This window comes from Muntiacus reevesi, chromosome 8, assembly GCF_963930625.1.
Source record: "Muntiacus reevesi chromosome 8, mMunRee1.1, whole genome shotgun sequence".
Classification (NCBI taxonomy): Eukaryota; Metazoa; Chordata; class Mammalia; order Artiodactyla; family Cervidae; genus Muntiacus; species Muntiacus reevesi.
This window is the reverse complement of record NC_089256.1, coordinates 41,396,830-41,415,246: the sequence shown is the minus strand read 5'-3', so window position 1 is coordinate 41,415,246 and position 18,417 is coordinate 41,396,830.

Genomic DNA, 18,417 nt, shown 5'->3' with positions numbered 1-18,417 from the left:
CCCCTCTCTGGTAGTTTCAACTGCAATTGTAATTTTAAACAAATTTCACATAACACTTGTTTCTCCAGCTTCCTCTATCCTTGGGGAATGGGGAAACACAAGTAGCTCTTTGGTCCTGACCTCCTAGAAGCAGTTGATCCTGACCTCCTAGAAGCAGTCTTCCTTGAACACCAGCATCCCCACACATGTTTCCTTCCCTCAGCAGCCATACAGGCACCTCTTTGCTTCTCCTTGGATCCCATAAAAGTGTGACTGCTTATGATGGTGGATCTCAGGGGCTTCTCTTAATGCTGACCTATTAGAGTTGTGGTAAAAGTTAACTAAAATAAATGTAAAATGGCAGAAAGTGCAGTGCATGACAGAAGAACACACAGTTTCACAGATAAACAAGAAATTGTAGTTTCCTTCTTGTCTCTTCCCTTCTGTAGTCCTTTTATATTAGCTGGAGACATGAGGATTCCATGACTGCTGAAGTCCCTCCATCACATGCTTTTACCACCCTCCATTGATTCATAAATGAAAGAGGCTAATGAAGCCTTAGGTGCTCTTTTATCAGGTCCCTCACAATCAAATGCCAGTTCAGCTCAACAGCTACCTGCCATGCCCCCTCCTGCTTTTTCTTGTCCTTACCCTTGGTTTTACTCTTAGATTCACCCCACTCCAATGCACTCATTTCCGCGAAGGACAGCCACTTTATCTCTGTCATTGGGCTTTTAGTCAGATGAACATAAAGCACTTATCCAGGAGAACTGGCCTGAGTTGGTACAAAATGTCACAACCCATTTGCTTAAAAAAGTAAAAATAAAATCATCTGTGCTGTTTATCTTTAGCTTTCCACAGAGAAACAGCAGTTGCTGATTCTAATCTCTTGTGATATAGTGTCACTTATCCTAAAACCCACTGCTTTTCTCACACATGGATGCAGAACTGAAAACCACCACAGCAGCCTGGCTGATGGCTTGAACTTGAGGTGCATGAGCTTGTCTTCCCATAGCGAGTTTCCCATTTCTCATTTTCTGCTTCTTATGCTCTTAGCATATTGAGAAGGACTGAGAGTCAGAATTGCAGCTCTTCCTTTTCCTGCATTAAATCAGCATGCAGTGTATGGTACATTTCAGATTTAAATATGCAGCGGCTTTGTATGAGGCAAAATGGGAAGAAAAGTATGCCCTGTGGTCCTGACTGTGTTTTGAAACTAAAGTGATGAGAGGAGAGTGTTACCAGAGGCAAGTCTTCTGAAGATACTATTTTTAGGGGCATTTCTCTGTTGATTTCTTAAGCAGCCTCTGCATTAACAAGAGTTTTAGTATTAGGATAGCTTAATGAGGTGCTAATTAGTGAAGAAGAACTGAGCCCTCTGTTAAGTCCCCCCAAACTGCATTGTTTACAAGGGGTCAGATGCTCTCTGCATATTTCTACATGAGCAAAATAATTACAGTGCTTTCTAATCTCATTTCAAATAGCATTCAGCCAACTTCTTCTTAGACTACAAATGTGCACACGTGTGCGCGCGCGCGCACACACACACACACACACACACACATACACACACCTCAATTTAAGTCAATACAAGCAAAGTAGACTCAAAGTGGATTATAGAAAATGGAAGGAAGTTGATGCCCTCATCTCTATTCATTTCTCCTGGAGTTAACTGCTAACTTATTGACAATGAATTTGGGCTCAGCTTGAGCCAGTCACATATTTCATTTGGAACTGACACGTTACAGTCTACCTACTGGCACCCTGCTGGTATTACACGTGACAGACTTGTGATGACTGCTGCATGCAGACATGTTTAAGATGAGCATGCTCAGGAGAGCTTTGCCCAAAAACTATTAAACTAGAAACAGCACTTCCCTTAAGCCCAAGAGAAAGAAACTAGGGTGAATTTAGCAACATGGAAGAAGCCCCTTTGCAGACTAAAAACAGCTAGGCAGTAACAGAGAATAACTTTCCAACCCACTTCATAAAGTCCCACTTATTTAATAAAGGACTGCTAGCCCTTTGCCTGATTAGAATGCAGGCTTCAGCGTAAATATCACTGAAAGATATGTTCAGCCCAGTCGTGGAGATTTATTTCTGGAGAAAATTAATTAAATACAATTCAACAAAATATTCAGTGTTTTTTGAGAACCCATTTATTTGTCACATGCTATGAAATGTACAAAAGTCATACTTTATAAGCTGTTTTTTTTTTTTAAGCAAAACTATGATGATTCCTCATGTGAGTATGGTTATATTTTTTCACTTTCATGTCTGTCATTTCAAAGACATGAGGAACCACACAAATATTTCAGTAGTTCAGAAGAGGAATCCTATCGAATTTTGAAGTTATAGAAACACTGTGATGACAAAACTGGTATGTAGCTTGGCCCAGAATGATGAAAATCAGTTCGTTAAGTGGACTTAGGAGCAGTTTCTTAGGTATTCATAATAACAAGAAAGCCACTGAGATTAAGAAAATTTTAGGTTTTTCTTTTTTTTTTCTCTTTTTTGGAAAGAGTCTATCGTTTTATTTAGCTAGAATTTTTGACCATACTGCTTCAGTTCTATGTCATGTGGGTCTTAAGTGTCAGGTAAAGTAATTAGGTTATAATTGAAAGTAGTGAGTGGCTAATGATGGTTTTTAAGCATAAGATAATAAGATGATAACTGTGCTCTAAGAAGATTAATCTGTCAGCAGTGTGTAGAAATAAGAAGACCAAGTGTTTCAGGTAAGAGACAAAATGTGCCTCAATCACAGTGATTCTAATGTGGAAAGAAACCTGTTTTACAGATCTCTGCTAAGACTGTGGTGGTATGTGGAATGTGGCAACGTAGGGGGAAAAGGAAGCATCTGAGATTAAAAGCTGTGTAGTTTAGAACTGATGTCTGAAATGGTGATGGGAAAATGAATAGCAGGAGACAATAAGAGAAGAAGTAATAAAGTTTAGCTTGGAGGGTTTGGTGAATGGATTGGGTACCAAGGTAATTTTTTTTTTTTTTTTTGCAAAAGACATTACAAACCATGGATAGACGTGTGCAGATGAGTTAGGGTAGATATACAGATTTCATGCCCATATTCAAAAAGATAATACTTAAGTAGGGGAATTGATAAATCATTAGGGGAAAAAATGCATATAATGAAGAGTGGGACACATGACATGCTTTAGGGGGTGCACTTAGGAAGTAAAGAGAAATGCAGTTTGGTGAGCCGGTGACAGAGGAAGCGAGTCTCAGGGGCAAAAACAAGAGCACTAAAGACAAAGCAAGTAATGAATGCCCAAGAGAGGTTAGAGGCAGCCTCCCAAAGGGAACTGCTGGAGGCCTCTCAAAATCTTTCAAGAGCACAGCTTTGAAAAGAAGTAGACTTCAGCGGGGTAAGTGTTAAGGAATAAACAGTAGGAGGAAGGAAAGGCAGTGTTGGCAGAATATGGTTTCCAGAGCTTGCACAGGGGGTTGAATAAAAGAGTGGTCATTTCTGGGTTGAGGAAATCAGGGGCCTTGTGCTTGTGTTCGTGTTATGTTGTTTGGTTGCTCATAGGTTTGATGGGGGTTTTCCCTGGTGGCTCAGTGGTAAAGAATCCTCCTGCCAATGCAGGAGATACAGCTTGGATCCCTGGGTTGAGAAGATCTCCTGGAGAAGGACATGTCAACCTACTCTAGTATTATTACTTGGGAAATCTCATGGACAGAGGAGCCTGGTGGGCTACAGTTCAAGGGATCACAAAAGAGTCAGACAGTACTGAGTGACTAAACAACAGGATTGATAGGATAAGGAACATGTCTCTGAAAAGTGGACAAAGCAAGTGGAGGAGGTGGGTATTGAAGATTGAGAGGGGGAGGGGGAGTAGAGGGAGGGAGAGAGAGACGCTCATGGATGGAGATTTCTTAAAAAAAAAAAATTCAAGATTCCAAGTGAAGATCTTAATTAACTCTGAAAAGAAAATCAGCTGTTATTTTTCATGCATGAGTGAAGAGACTAAGGATTGTTGTAGGAGAGGAAACCTACTGGTTCTTTCTTCGACGAGTTTTTGGTTTAGGAGACGAGATCATCACCAGGATCACAGTTCCTAAGGAGGAAGTTGGGGGTGGGGCAGGGGGAGACCCGGAAGAAAAACAGAAAAAGAGGTCTCCTCTTACTGAGCACCAAACAAGCCTTTCCTGTTTTTTGATTTTGCCTCAGGCTAGCTATACTCAGAAATCTTTCAGACCTAGTGTTCTTCTTAACTCAGCTGGCAAAATCAATGGACTGTATCATATTGACAGCCCTGTATATAGCAGATTGCTCCTGCCCTCTTCAGCTGCCATAGCCTTAGGCCCACACAGGGACCGTCTTCTCACTCCAACCATGAAAAATATAATTACAAGTAAGACTGAACAAAACTTAGTAGTATTTTATTTTTTCAGAGGAACAAATGTACCTGCTCTATACAAATAAGGACAAGGGACATAAACTCTCATTCAGAAAAAAAAAAAAAAAAAAAAACGATTAAAAGGTGAGATTGACCTAGAAAGAGAATCTGAGGCAGAAAGGAGATAAAGTGGAGATGATTCCTTCAAACTTTAAGAAAATTATACACACATACACACACACACACACACATGCACACACACATATATGTTGCCTATATGCCTATATATATAGGCAAAGAGGCCAAAGCATTACTACCATTGAGTTTTAAGCTAATTAATTTAGAGAGTTGTCCACTTCCATCTGATGTAGAAATGGAAGTTGTCGATGGCAAGAATGTCTATGCTTTAATCTGGAAATTTTATTCACAAATATACTCCACTGGGATGAAGCTGGTTTTGATGTTCCTAAGGGATACTAGAGGTGGTAAAATAGATTTATCATAGCCAGAATGATCTGAACAAGTGTGACCAACTTTGAGGTTAGTATAGAACTCTTTACAGATATTAGCTCTCTTAAAGGTGCCTGACTTAGGGCTGTGTGCTCAGTAGCCTGTCCTTGAGTGCTTATGTCAAAGGCAGCCTTCTCCAAGATGTGAAAATACCATTTAGTCCATAGGTTAAATGAACAGAATCCAGTTAACATTAGTGAAGTAAATCTAAAGAGTGAAAACACTTCATATTTTGAAAGTAGATCATAATCAGTCAATTCACCAGAAGTACAGGGAAATGTATGTATGTTATTACCCCAGAGGGGATTTGATTCCCTTCACCTAGTAAATATGAAAGTGATAATGCTTAATCAACAGAGTGGTGAGAAATAAGACAGTTGTGCTCTGATTTAGAACTTCAAAAATTATGAGTACCCATTCTTCCCTTCTGTAATCTTGTCTTCAAAACAAGGAGTTTAAAAAGAAAAGAAATTGGACCCACCTACCTATCTTATCATAGCACTAATTGCTATGTCCCAGTAATGTAGCAGCTGAATCTATTGCCCCCATCAATAAGTTCACATACCCCCATCAGGGTATGTGGAGCTAGCTGGAGAGATCCACTGAAGTAGGTCTCTGTGGAGAGTCCCCTTTCCTCTATCTTCTGTTCCAGCCAGCTCTCAGGAATGGAGACTTGGATGTTACATGTATTAGATACATTTGCTGACATTGTCTAACTCCAAAGGGTTGACAGAGTGGTCTCATTTGGCATCACCTCTTTCCAATCTCTTGCTGATCTACATTTGCTGACATTGTCTAACTCCAAAGGGTTGACAGAGTGGTCTCATTTGGCATCACCTCTTTCCAATCTCTTGCTGATCACGTAAAAAAAAAAAAAAAAAATCAGTGCTTTAGATTAGACTAGAAATTTCATGTATTGGCTTCTTATTGACAGTAGTACCCTAGGAATCCTGATTTGGCTCAAGTAACTACGTGTTAGACAAGAGCAAAAGAGTCCTTGAAGTTGACTTGGGAATCTCAAAACAGATAAATGAATGAAATGTGAGGCCAAGAGAGTGCATCAACTCAACTAAGGTTGCGTTATGATCAGCCTTGCTGTACCTCTCTGACTGGTCAAACTGTGAAAGGAAAGGTCAAGCAACCCTGAAGGATCATCCAGCATCATTTTTTAGGTCCAGGATAATACACATATCCTGCAAAGGGAAGATACCAGGCCAAAAATGATAATGACAGCATTCTATTCTCTTTAGCGGCTACCTGGTTGCTCGGATGGTAAAGAATCTGCCTGCAATGCAGGAGACCTGGGTTGGGAAGATCCCCTGGAGGAGGGCATGGCAACCTACTCTCATATTCTTGCCTGGAGAACCTCATATAATAGAGAGGAGTCTGGCGGACTACAGTCCATGCAGTTTCAAACAGTCTGACATGACTGAACGACTAGCACTTTCACTTTCACATTCTCTTTAGAATCTTGGAAGATTCAAAGTGTTCCCCCCCCCCCCGCCCCTTTTTCTGATTTTAGTCAAGCAGAAAGTTTGTGAGCCAGTCTGGTTAGGGATGGCTGCCTACGTACAGTGATTTGAGAGAGCGCTGGCCCAGGACTCTGCCTCCAACGCAGCAGTGTCTGCGTTCTTCCCATGGCAACAGCAACATCTTTCGATTGGTTTTTGGCTCGTCTGCTTAGATTGAGAGCACAGCTTCACAGAGAGAACACAACCCATGGATTCAAAGTCCCCTGATGGCAGAAAACCTTATAATGTAAGATATGTGTTTGACAGAAAGATTGTTGGTGGATTTCTAAGTCCCTAATGCCATGCATTGTATTTTATGAGTATAATATCACATATTGTATTTGGGTTTTGGGTTGTATAAAGCCCTGAACCTTCAGTGAGTCCAGCATATTATAGTTCAATATAGTAAGCGCAAAGTAAAGATAGATTATGATAAAAGGATTCTACCTCTTTAAACATTAGTTTAATTAACTAAGAAACTGTGGCAGTATATTGACAAGGCATGGTGAGGAAGTATATACTGATTCAAAAAATACGAGGATGGAAGTATTATCTATTTAAAGTTGGTTGGTAGATAAAGCATATTCAAATACCCTGGCAGGACTGAAAAATGTTTTTTTTATTAAGGTTAGTGAAAATTAGGATTTCTTTTTTTAAAAGCATATTAACATAAACCTCATTAAAAAAAATCTTTACTAAAGTAACATTCAAATTTTAGTTGTGAAGTTAAAGAATGGAGTTTAGACTTCAGTTAACCAAAATAGAGCATATGACTCTACTATGTTGAGTTTTGTCTTCCTAGTAAAGAAGAACTATCTCTTGAACAAGAAATTTATACATTTTTGGCTTCCATGTAAGCTATTATTAAAGCCATAACATTATTAAACATATAGATTATTTTCTATCCTGTGACAAATTTTGTGAAAATTAATTAATTTAACAAAATTTAATAGAGTATTAAAACATATGCAGAATTAACCTTATATAATTTTATTTCATCCTGACACCTTGAATCAAATTATGGTTAGCTTTCTTTTCCTCCAATGGAATAATCTCTTGCTTAGTTAAGTAATGTCACAAAACTTGGACTACAGATATACTATCACATTTATGAAAACATAAATGCTTTTTAGAATAGACAATTTAATAGTTTTGTGAGACATCTCATTGAATAGTTGAGATCAGAAGTTTTTGCAAGTATAAAAACATTTATTGACATTCTTGCAAGTCAACTGTGATGAGAATTCATAAACTTAATCTCAGTATGCTTTTAAAAGAAGAGTAAGTGCAACTCATTCTATTTTTTAGCTCCAGAGCCACTGATCGTCAGTTATACAAACTCTGTGTGGTTCAAGGCAAAAATTCAGAGACCTGTTGCAGGAGTGAAAATTGCATAATTGGCTTACATGATCCTATCTTTCATTTTTTTAAATAAAAATGCTGCTCTACCTAGGCCAGGGCCTTTGACACCATAGCATTGTAGGAGGCAGGCATTAAACTGCAAAATTCTAGCACCATCTGTATGATTTAAATCCTAAGAGATATATTGACTCTGCTGCCAAGGCCAGAGTCAAGCTCAGCAGCCAAATGCTAGACTGAAGGAGGAATGTAAACAGCTTGATGGAGGGGTGGTTTCTGGTGCACCTGTGGTTTTGACAGCTTTTGCTGCTGCTCAAGGAGGAAACAGGTTGCCTGTTTGTTCTTCAAGAGCACTTCTGGCATCCAGGTATTTCGCAGGCATGCATTGCCAGCTGTGAGAGATGCTGCTTCCTTGTCACTTCAGAGAAAGATGCTTCTTACAGGAAGATCCCTCTTGCTATTTCATTCAGGGAGCATGAGAAAGGAAGACTAAAAGGATCAAATGCAAAGCACAGATCACTAGAGGGGCAGGGTTTTGAAGTTTTAAGCTGGGTCAAATTTTGCTTTCAAGCTAGAAATAAGTCTAATAGATAAGAAAACCTTAATTGTAACTTTTAAAAGCTGTGAGTTCACTAGTGGATGAGTTAAAGAAGGGAATGGCAAGTGAGTGTGTATCTACCTGCACAGTCTCTGTCTTTATACATTGTGCTCCGTCATGATGAAGAAGAGTGAGTGGGATAACCTATGTCAAGATATCATAAGTGCAGAAAGACAAACTATTAAATCATTAGTTCAGTTTCTTAATTGAATGTGTTTAACCGAAATGATTCACAAATAATCTAGCACAGTTGCATATATTATCTCAGGATTAAATCAAGCACACATGCCTTAAGACAGATTTTAAAAATTAAAAGAAAATTAAAGCGTGTATTTTTATTATCAATTTTAATACCTATTATAAAACTTCAATACTTAAAGCAATGTGGTTTAGTTGATGTGATGAATCTGTAGAACAGAGAATCTAAGACAAACTCAGAAGTAAAACAATGTCATGTATGACAAAAAGGGCTTTTCAAATGAGTTTGAAAAAGGTATGTCATTCAGTAAATTGTATGACACATCTGGTTAGCTATCAGGAAGACAGGAAAGCTAGATTCCCTTTCTTATTTTAGACTAAAGGCCTTGTATTAGACTGAAAATAAAGATGAATAAAAGACTGAAATGTAAAAATTAAATATATTCAGAAAAAAAATCAAGACAAAATATAAAGAAAGCCCATTTTAATAACATCTTAAGAATCAGAGGTAATAAAAAAGATGTATAAATGTAACTGTATACCCTATAAAACTTTTTAATGAATAATGACAAAAGAGCAACATATGGTAATTTTTAAATTAAAAAAATAATGAAGAATATTTGTGACAATATTATGAATAAAACATATGTATCCTTAATTTATAAAAGCTCTTACCAATGTGTAATGTGTAATCTCTGGTGTCTCAGATATTTAAAAAATCAGTCTGGCTTTGATTCCTGGAATGGGCAGATCACCTGGAGAAGGGAATGACTATCCACTTCAGCATTCTTGCCTGGAGAATTCTATGGACAGAGGAGCCTGGTGGGCTACATACAGTCCATGGGGTCACAAAGAGTTGGATACCACTGAACAATTATTTCTTTTTCTTTTTTACCCTTAATATATAAAAGCTCTTACCAGTGTGTAAGGGTAAAAATCATAATCTCATTAGAAAAATTGGCAAAGACTCTGAATAGGCCACAGATATAAGATAAAATGTGAGTGACTAATACAGATAGATAGGAAGGGAGGGAAGAGGGTGGAGTGGGAGATGAGGGGTGGAGAGGGGAGAGCAGATTAGAAAAGGCAAAGGAAGACCAGTTGTCTTAACCAGTTGGACAAAGATTTGGAGAATGGACTGTTCTTGTGCACTAATTACAATATATTCCAGTGCTAGTTGTGTATAGATTTGATCTAGCAGTCTCAGTTCTGGAAAGTTACTGTAGCTAATATTATAGCTATAAAGATATTCATAGCAGAATGCTTTATACTGGGAATTATAATAAAACAACCTAAATATTCATCAAGTATTATTTAATTGAATGATAGCTCATTTTGTAATTGGATTTTGTAGTTCCATTGAAATAGTGACGTAGAATTAATTTGCTTGAAAAGATGCCCAGAACATATTGTTGAATGAGAGGGAAGAAAAAGGATTACAGAACAGTATATAGGACATTTCCCTAGTTAGGTATCCTTGTGTATTTATATTAATATGTATATATGGATAAATACCTAAAAGAGTTACTATGAAACAGCATCAATAGTGGTAATTTCTAGGTGGTGGCAGTTGAAGTAATACATCATTTTACATTTCTTTATATTATGTGATCTTTTTCTATGAAAGTATATCATTGTTACAAAATGAATAATATTTTCAAAAGTTGAAAAGTGCTTTAGTAATTTTACTAATCTGACTTTTTACTATTGTTTTAATAACCTCTACTTTTTACCTGGAGTAAAGTAAGATGAGTATCTATGCATTTCTGTCCTAATAGTATTTTATCTGGAATCATGTTGCCCAAAGAATTAATCAGGAAAAGCTTCCTGCTGATATCTTTCTGTATTTACAGGTTGTTCTCTCTTGGTGTATTTGGCATTTTGTTTAATCTATGATTCAAATATACTCAGCATATCTCATAAGATTTGATCATCTAGTTTATAATTACTTCCATTATTGTAAAATCTTGAAATTTGCTAGGTCAATAAATAGGGTTATAAATAAATGATTTTCAACCTCTTCCTTACAACAACTCAAAATGCTTCCATTTAGTTTTGAACATGTCTCAATATATCCACAAAAAGCCTCTAAACAAAATTAAGTTTAATTCACTCTAAAGGAAAGCACTTCTACAGACCATTTTACGGAAGGGGGGAGCCAATTTAAATAAATTATCAGATACTCATTTTATACAGATGAGTGCTGCTAATTACAATCAGTCTCATCTATTCATTAAAACTAGTCCAGCAAGCTTGGATAAACTTTGTCAGCAGTTAGTCACTGCGTTTCTTTGAATGCCTTAAAACAAGATTTCTTTAAATATATTATGTATTTTAGACTTTTTACTTATTTAGATAATTTTTCAGGCATTCCCAAATAGCAGAGTTTTACAGATTCTGATTTCTTCATGTTCCTTCTTATTTGGTACATTTTGTCTTTAAGTATTTTTGGTACTCTCCTGTTAGTATTCTTTGTTTTCTCTCTCAGTACTCTACATGAAGTCCTCAGTTGTTTCAGGTTATCAGGTAGGTATATAGAGCAAGCCACATGTATCAGGTGAATCTTCTTATTGCAGCAGATCAATTTGTGTAATTCATTTCTTTTTTGACCTACCCAGGGTGGTATTATCTGTTACCACATACTCTCTTCCATTCCTTACTAGACCTGTAATGAGAAAGTCAAATGGAACTGTGCTTAACACTTTTAAAACTGCAACAGCATGTCACTTGTTTTTCTTTCTTAGGTTGAGAGTAAAGCATCATGTACTGATCGAGTTTTGTTTTACTGTTATTGTCAAATCCCTCCTAAAATCTTAGGATGTAAACTATTGCAAGCAGAGCCAATGGTCTCTTTGTTTGAGCATGCTTCATTCAAGCACACTTTTGGTACATCAAGTAGCTTGCTGGGCTGATACTTTCTTTATATAACCTGCTTATTATAACAAGCCCACCAAGCCAGAACTCTTTGAGAGATTTCCAGACAGAGGGTTTATGTCTCTGCCACCTTAGATAGTAGCCTGATTTACAACCCCCAACTTTATAAGTCTTCTACAGCTATGTCTTTGTTAGTAGACTTAGTGTACATGATTGTATGATACTTTCATCAGCTAAACACTTTTGTTTATACATCTGTCTCCAAAATCCAGCATACTGTCTGGCACATTATGGATACTTTCTAAATGTTCACTGAAGAGATATGTTTTAATGATTCATTTTGGGGCTGCACTGGTGGCTCAGTGGTAAAGAACCTGCCTGCCAGTGCAGAAGACACTGGTTTGATCCCTGGGTCAGGAAGATCTCCTGGTGAAGAAGATGGCAACCCACTCTAGTATTCTTGCCTAGGAAATCCCAAGGATATGAGTCTGGTAGGCTGCAGTCCATGGCGTTGAAAAGAGTTGGACAGCATTTAGTGACTAAACAACAACAAATTTATCTATGCCATTCATTATTTTGTAACACTAGCTGTAGTAAACACTTCATATTCAGTATTCCTCAGTTGTTCTAGACATGTCTTTTATAGCTATTCTGGAACTAGGATCTGCAACCTCAAATAGCTTTTTTTTTTTTTTAATTTTTTAATTTTTTTTTAAACAATTTTATTTATTCATTTTTGGCTGTGCTAGGTCCTCATTTACTGTATGGGCTTTTATCTAGTAAGTGTTAGTCGCTCAGTTGTGCCTGACTCTTTGCGACTCCATGGACTGCAGCCTACCAGGCCCCTCTGTCCATGAGATTTTCCAGGCAAGGATACTGGAGTGGGTTGCTGTTTCCTTCTACTCAAATAGCTTTTTGTCAAAAACTTCAATCACTTATTTGAAGGAACGAGTGCTTGTTAAGCAATTCACTTTTCCGCATGTTGGAGTAGAGTACTTGCAGTGAGACACAGAGAGAAGACTTTGCTGACTGTGATTTGTGCTAGAAACCATTTTGTGGTAGGCACAGGAGTTTAATGTTGGGAGGTAGGTTAGAGACAGGGACTTATCCTGACTCCTAGCAAAGATAGGCCTGTTGGCTAACAAACTAACATTGGGCTTCCAGGTGACTGAGTGGTAAAGAATCTGCCTGCCAGTGTGGGAGACACAGATATGTGGGCTCAACCCCTGAGTCAGGGTGAAATGACAGCCCACTCCAGTATTCTTGCCTGGGAAATCCCATAGACAGAGGAGCCTGGCAGGTTACAGTCCATGGGGTCACAAAGAGTTAGATATGATATAGCAAATAAACAACAACAACAAATCTAATAATTTAATGTATATACCCTAAAAGTGTATGAATGTCCTTCTCAGTTATCGTTTAGGTAGTGAAGATAACAGCAAGGACACAGGACCTTGCTAGAGTCATGGTTATCTGACATTTACCAGCGACAACATTATACATTTTAAAGCTTAAGGGTGCCTTGGGAATTCCTTTATCAACTTCATAATTAATTTAAATCTACTGTAATTAATTTTGTTGAAACCTGCAAAAGCCTATTAGCTGGTATTTGTAAACCAGCTGATACTAACTTGAGAGAGTTGGTTGGAATAAATCTGCCTCTATCAGCTAGCTATGTTGCCCTGGCATCTGTCCAAATAGAAACAAACTATTTCCAAGTTTCAGAAAATGTAATTAAATTCAGCTTAAAATGCATCTAAAAGTCATTGTCTGATGTACTGGCCCATGGAAATAAATAATTACATATTGTATTAATAGAGTATTTACCAGGAGTTCAAAGTACTGTTTTAATAAGGAAACTTCATAATAATCTTGTGAAATGGAAAGAAGGTACGTGTTCTCCATGTATATTATTTACTGAAAAATAATATTCATGGAAAGTCATTGGCAGATCATGAGGTACCCATTCTGCATTGTGGTTCAACATTCTCACCAACAGAACATGCCACTCAGCACCCTGTCATCAGTAGGGCAGTGATTTTTAGCTTTCTTCTTAGAAAGCAAATTGTTCTTTGGAAACAGTACCACCCTCCTTTCCAGCACTTTCTGTAACACCCTTGTTATCAAAGAATTAGCCCCTGGTTGAGCTTTCACCACAATGTCATCCAGCAAATGTCCAGGCTCCATTTCTTCTGTGCTGAAAACATGGTGCAAACTTGCCTCCCTCCCTTCTTCTGCCCCACTCTCCCTCATCTCTGACTTACTCCATCATCACACACATGCACAGTAAGAAACCTGCTTCTGACCATTGAATTCTTACCTAGATCAGAGATTACAATTTTGTTCTCTTCCTCCTTTCATATTACCCTACTTATTACCTATTTGATTTTCTGTTGACCTTAAACTTGCAGTCAACTTGACTATGGACTCATAGCTGCTTCTCCCTACCCTGGAAAATTCTAAGTTTCAAAGTACAGACTTATTTGCTTTTTCTTTCCTAAATTAGATGATTCAATAGATAGACTACATTCATGGCCTCCATGCCAGTACCTGCTAGAAAAAGAGCTCATTGAGGGATTTGCATCCTCAGTGTAGGGCATCCTGGTCATTCTCTTTGCCTGCAGATGATCTTGCCCTGTTGTATGTCTAACTAAGAATCATCATCTTAAATAGACTTTTATGCTCTTATTTGTGTTCAGTTAATTAGTTACCCAAACCCCAACATGACTCCTCAAAAGTGTAGGAACATTGCCTATATCTGAGCCTTCTCACTCCAGCTCTTAAGACTCATTCTGAAAAAAAAAAAAAAAAAAACCTCATTCTGTAAGGAGACAGGAGACAGAATGCTTGTAGGTGATGGAGTGTAGTGAGTGTAGATGTATGCTCAAGTATTACCTCTCCCCCAACCCCCACCTTATAGATCTCAGGTAAAGAGGATACAACATTAAATATTATTTTTATCCCTGATCTTTTGGTGTTTTTAAAAAAGCATATCTTCTATTATAGGCAATATAATCATAATTATGAATCACAGTTTAGAAAAAAAAATCCATTAAACATTCACTTTTGTCTACATTTTGAATTGCAACCATCTGCATGTGTTAACTTTATAATATTGAACTTAATTTTTTTTAAAAATGCAGTTGAAAATAGAAAGATTTGAGTATTAGATAAACTTATTCTTCATGTGAACACTTTCATTTAAACAAACCAGACTATGAAACCATTCTTAATGTATCTGCCTAATAACCGGGATGAACTTCTCAGATAATTTCATCAAGGCCATGGGAAACCAAGAAAGAAAGTGATGCTTTATTAATATAAATATGATCTTCTGTTAATGTATGAGAGTGCTATGTATCTAAATGTTCATGTGAATTTTAGTAATTATGTATTTTTCTTTCCCTTTCATTTTCAGAAGAGAAAAAAAGAAATTTGTTTGATTATAAATATAATATCAGTTTTGATTTGTGGAAACCCAAAAGATCCTGGATAAAGGACAAATCATAATGAATTTCAGGGGTATAATCACTGCAGAAAATGGTGATTTGGTTCTATTAACTGACTAATTTAATTAAGAGGAGACTAGCCAGGATCATTTTAAGGGCTCTTTTGAGTTCTTTACTTAAAAACTATGGTATAACTTCAAGGTTTTACAGAAGTGGGCATTGTAGGTATAGAAGTCTCGGATAATTTTCTGCAATTATACTTTGCTAAATGAGCAGAACTGTAGTTCAGGTAGAAAATGTCTCTGAATTCCTGGTGTCTCAGAAGGTGCCTTTGGCCATTTGGGTGTTTTATGTAAATGTAAATTTTCCTGGAGTTTGAAGAACTGATCTAAGCTGAGAAGCAATCCTAAAAAGAGCAGAAAAAATCCCAGAGGCCCCTTAAACAGTTCTGACTCATCTGCAGCCTAGTTCTAAGTGTCGTCACCGTGTTTTCTCTGCTCAAGCACTTGATCCTAAAATAGTCCCTTTACAAACAATTATTGTGGTCATGAAATGTGCCAGGCGGAGAGGGCAATGGCACCCCACTCCAGTACTCTTGCCTGGAAAATCCCATGGACGGAGGAGCCTGGTAGGCTGCAGCCCATAGGGTCGTTAAGAGTCGGATACGACTGAGCGACTTCACTTTCACTTTCACTTTTCACTTTCATGCGCTGGAGAAGGAAACGGCAACCCACTCCAGTATTCTTGCCTGGAGAATCCCAGGGACGGAGGAGCCTGGTGGGCTGCCGTCTATGGGGTCACACAGAGTCGGACACGACTGAAGCGACTTAGCAGCAGCAGCAGCAGCAACATGTGCCAGGAACTACTCAAAAGCCTTCCATGTATTGACTCTTTTAATCTTCATAACAGCAAGACAAAAACATATTAATTGAGCCCACTACCCTCTGCTACTTATTTGTTTTAATCCAATCATCAAAACTATAAACTTTATACTGAGGTCAGACAGCACATTGGATTAAATTAGCAACATCAACATCCATGGCATACTCTTTTAAAATTGATATTGTATAATTCACTTTGGATTTTGATTATCAAACCAAATTACAAAGCAATGCATTAGCTGGTAAAACTGCAAAATTCAGTTCTGCTGGAGATCAAATTTTGCCACTTGTGAACCATGCCAGCCCATCGATAAGGATGAGAGGTGGCATTTCTGACCCATCTCAGTCTCTTTCATCTCTCTCAGCTTCTAAGTGGCAACTGAGTGTCTTGCCCAACTGGCAGTGTAAAGTATTGGTTCTAATTCAGAAGTTTGCCTGCCTGAATATAATTAAAATGCAAGGTCACATGTTCTCTTAGAGAACCAGTTATGACTAATAATGGAAGTATCTTTGCTAAGAGATAAAGCGGGAGGTCTTGAGTTCTACGCCTGAATCTACTCCCAGTTAGTTCTGTCACATTAGACTAGTTATTTTCATTCACGGGGTCTCAGTTCCCTCACATAGAGAAAAAGAGGTTGGAATAAATGATCTTAAGATTTCATCTACCTCTAAGGGTCTAGGATCCACTGAGTTAAAGAAAGAAAACATACCTGTGGTAAAAGGATGATTTTCAAAACTTTCATATTTAGTTGAGTAGAAACAGGAGGGATAACTTAATTTCTGATGTTCTAAAACCTTTTCTAAGATTTCCACAATATTAATTTTCTTCTTTTACTACTTTTAATATTAAAAAAAAAAATCTCTTGATAGAAAGAAAAGCAAAAGATCGGGGCCCTTATTTATCAAGGTTAAAGAAACCAAGTAATGCTGCTTTTGGGCATTTGAATAACAATTTTTTATTTTTTGCAAGAAAGTAGTAACCCCTCAGCTTGGCTGTGGGCAAATACTGTAAACTCCCTGTGTCTTATGAAAGACCTGGGTCATCACTGGTCATTGAAGATGTAAATATTCTAAGTCCTGTCTGAAAATGTGAATGGGCTCTCTGAGTCAATGAAAAACAGAACACAGGTTTCTGGAGTGTAAATTTTATTTTCCAATTTCAAGGAAGTGGGTTGTTGTTTCTACAGTAAAACAGACCTAGATCTACTATTTAAGAGGATGAAACCGTATATTAATGCTGAAGGGACACATGGATTCAAACTTCACTGTCTCTACAGCAGATATTATCAGGTGACTGCAGCCAGTTCCAAAGATACACATTTCCTCTTCTGTCTCCATAACATTTTGAAGGAAAAGTCTGAGAGACAGTGTTCTTGAGTATGTAAAATATTTATTGACATGGTTTGTGGTGTAAATAAAATGTAGAGTTTGTATTTTATCATCAGATGCTGTCTTGTGTAGTGAAAGAACGTTTTTTTTAGAGTCAAACAGAACTAGATCAGACTGGCAAATCTATCATTAGCTCTGTAGGCTGGGCTCATTGCTTCATGTAGCAGAACCTCAGTTTCTTCAGTTATAAAAGAGTGATGGTAACTTAATAAGGTTGTCGTGGGGATTATATTATATAACTTAGGTGAGGCACTTTGCTCAGTGCCTTGCATAATATAAGTCTACAAAAAAAAAAGTCTTTCTCCCTCTTTTCCTCTTCTTGCTTGAGGTTTTAGTAACCCCTTCTTAGATGTCCAAATTCTGACTAATAAATTAAGGATTTATCCATTTAGAAATTTCCAAAGGAAAAATCTGAAACGTTGACTAATTGCAAAAGTGCTCTCAAACCTATTGTTAAAGTCATCAATTTTTGTGGATGTGTTGCTTTTTACTTACACAGCGGTGCTATTCATATACACCATGCAAAATGCATGTATCCCCTCTCCCATTCACAGCCATAAAGAGATTGGGTTCTCCAAAAATTTCATTTAGGTTTTTCTTTAAGATATTATGGAAAAAAATCAAATGAACTCTTTGGCTAATCCAATACAGTGCTAGAAGAAAGTTGGAGATAGTAAAATCCAGTGATTTCTGAGTAGTTACATTTAGGATCCATAAAGATTATCCGAGATGCCTAATTACTGACTCAGATCCTCTAACTCTTTATTACTATGAGATTACTTCCTTCCCTCCCCTTTTCTCCTCTCCCCTCACAAATATTTTTAAGCACTTTTTGTAAGCCAGCTTTAAGAGATACAAAAAGACTGGAGACCATTCTGATCCTCAGAGAGCTCCTAAATTAGTGAAGAGGAAAGGAGACAACTAAATTAAAAATTACATTATCTTAAAGTAAGTGCTAACAGAAGTATGTTCAAAACACTGGGACTACTGCGGAGTAGCCTTCTTCCTTCCTAAAATAAGGACCTAGTGTCCAGCTCTTTTCAGATATAAGCTGTACTAGATTTTTCTCTGGATCCTGAACTTTATAACTGATAAAGTTATTTATCAGTTCTTTTCTATGCTGCATTTATTCAAAATCCATTTAATAGAAAATTGTGCAAGTCATTGCTATTCACGAAGACAGCCTGTTTGTGTGTGTGTGTTGGATGAATGTGCTCTATTAAGAGGAACAAAGATTGAAGATACAAGGTTGCTTGTATAAGGAAAGTTTGGGCATGCATAATTTCAAAATCAATATAAAAATAGAAGTCATTT